This window comes from Petaurus breviceps, unplaced genomic scaffold, assembly GCF_028583685.1.
Source record: "Petaurus breviceps papuanus isolate PSGF00001 unplaced genomic scaffold, PetGlider_PUasm1.0 559, whole genome shotgun sequence".
Classification (NCBI taxonomy): Eukaryota; Metazoa; Chordata; class Mammalia; order Diprotodontia; family Petauridae; genus Petaurus; species Petaurus breviceps.
Genome location: NW_027186377.1, coordinates 1,555,764 through 1,558,082, shown reverse-complemented (window position 1 = coordinate 1,558,082; position 2,319 = coordinate 1,555,764).

The window sequence follows — 2,319 nt, the reverse complement described above, 5'->3', positions numbered from 1 at the left end:
CTGCCCGCCCCAGGCTGTTGTCAGCTCGTCTGCCGGCTTTTTAGAAGGATGCCACTTTTCAAAATCCAGAAGAAACCACTGCACTCTTGTTTTTTCCTTGAAATCTGCCAGGCAGCACTGATTTCGAAGGGGAGGGGGAGGGGTGCCTTTGTGCCCAGCCGGCCTGCTTTGATGCAGGGCAGTGAACAGTTGGGGGTCTGTTTAAAGAACTCCTCCGGGCAATCTGGGAGACCGCTCGGGTCCGACACGGACCCGGTCCCCTTTGCATCTTCTCCCTTCCCCCCAGCGGTACTTTGACCAGTGTCTGGGGTTTTATTTTTATTTTTTAAATAAACTGACAGTTGACAAAGTGATCAGCACTCCCATAAAGGTGTTTACATGATATGCTCTGAAGCTTGTGCACAAAGGTTTTTTTTTTGTCAAACATTAAAAGATTTCAGCGATTTCACAAGGTGTCTGGTGGTTTACTGGCCCACTGAAATGTCCCCAGAGGCTTGGGGTGAGGGGCCCGGGGTTCAGGTGGGCCTCCGAGCTAGGCTCCCTCCCCCAGAGGATCTGGGGATCAGGGATCACCCTCTCACAGATCAGGAAACTGGGCAGGGCAGGGTCAGTCATAGACCAGTATTAAGGGCCCACTCTGTGCCAGGCAGTGTTGCCAAATTCTAGGGGAGGAAGAGACAGTCCCTCTCTTCAGGAGCTCATGGTTTAATGCTGTTGCAAACAACTGTACAAACAAGATAAACGGTAAATCTTTACTGCTAGAATTAAAGGGGGGGGGTCAGGAAAGGCTTCCTGGAAAAGGGGACTGTTTAGTTGGGACATGAGGGAAGCCAGGAGGGGATAGATAGCATTGGAGGCCTGGGGGTTGACTCAGCAGGAGCCTACTGTGCAGCAGCAGGGTATGAGTAATTGTAACCACAGGCAAGGGTCACAGCTAGAGTCTGGAGGGGGATGTGCCCTGGTCAGTTCTAAGCCTTGACAACATCCAGATAAGAGGGTAATGCTATGATGGAGGGGGGAGGGGTCGTTCCAGAGAGCCTTAGGTAGGAAGCTGGGCTCTTGGCCAAGCCGCTTGTCTGGGGGCGGGGCTGGCTGTTGGGGATGTGGTAGAGGGCCCAGGGGTCCCCAGATTCTGAGCACCCTGTGGGTGGGGGTGGTACCCAGAGGATTAATTCCCAAAGCCTTGGTCCAGACCAGGGGACCAGAGCAGCTGCTCCCAGTTTGTGATGTCTTGAGTCCCCTCACTTCAGTGCATCTATTAGGCATCTGCTGTGTGCCAGGCACTGCTGTGTGCCAGGCATCTGCTGTGTGCCAGGCACTGCTGTGCTAAGGGTGGGGAAAGACCAAAAACCCCAAAGGGTCCCTGCCTTCAGGGAGCTCACATTCTAATAGGGATGACATGGAAACAGTGGCCAGACAAGATGTGCAGACGGTAAATGGGAGGGGATTTGAGAGGAAAGCAGTTGGGGGATGTGTGTGTGTACATGTGTGTGCATGTGTGTGAGCGAAGATCCAAGAAGGGTGAGAATGGAGAAAGCCATTGAACCAGGCCATTTCAGTGGAAGGAATGATGAGGCTGGAGGGTGTGAGGGGGTAGGAAAGAGAGTGAGTGAGAGGAGAGAAAGTGGAGGCATCTGTCAAGAAATCTGGCCACAGAAGGGAGGAGAAACACGTGACAGTTGCTAGTTGGATGGATGGATGGAGAGATTTTTGAGGGTTGGGGAGACTCCCATGAGTGTTGGTGGTAGGGGAAGCAGCCTAGGGAGGAGGGCAAAGTTGAAGGTCAGTGATGGGGGGAGAGGGATGATAAGGGGACAGGATGGCCTGTGCAGCAGAGGGGTTAGCCTTGGTGGGCAGAAGGGCCACCTCTTCATGTGAGATGGTGAAGGAGTGATGTGGGAACAAGAAGGAAGGGAGAAGATGAAGCTTTCTTTCAGTGAAATATGAGACCAGGTTCTCAGCTGAGAGGGTGGGGAAAAGGGAGGCTGGCAAATCTTAGATGGGGATTGGGAGTCAAGGAGGCTAGAGAGAAAAGGAAAGGCTAGGGTTGAGCTGGTTCACCAAGGGGTCAAGGTAGGGATGGGAGGAAGACTGTAGCCAGCGAAGGGATGGTCTGGGAAAGAACGGAGGGTGGGGAATTCTTAAAGTAACGTGGAGTCTCCCAAAAGGCTATCGTGCTGATGCCCTGACCTCGCTACAGATCTCTTCCCCAAAGAGATCAAAGAGGTCCAATGTGTTAACAATATTTCTAGCAGCCCTTCTTGTTATGGCAGAGAAATGGAAACTAAGGAAGGGCCTCTTGGGGAGCAGCTGAAAGGG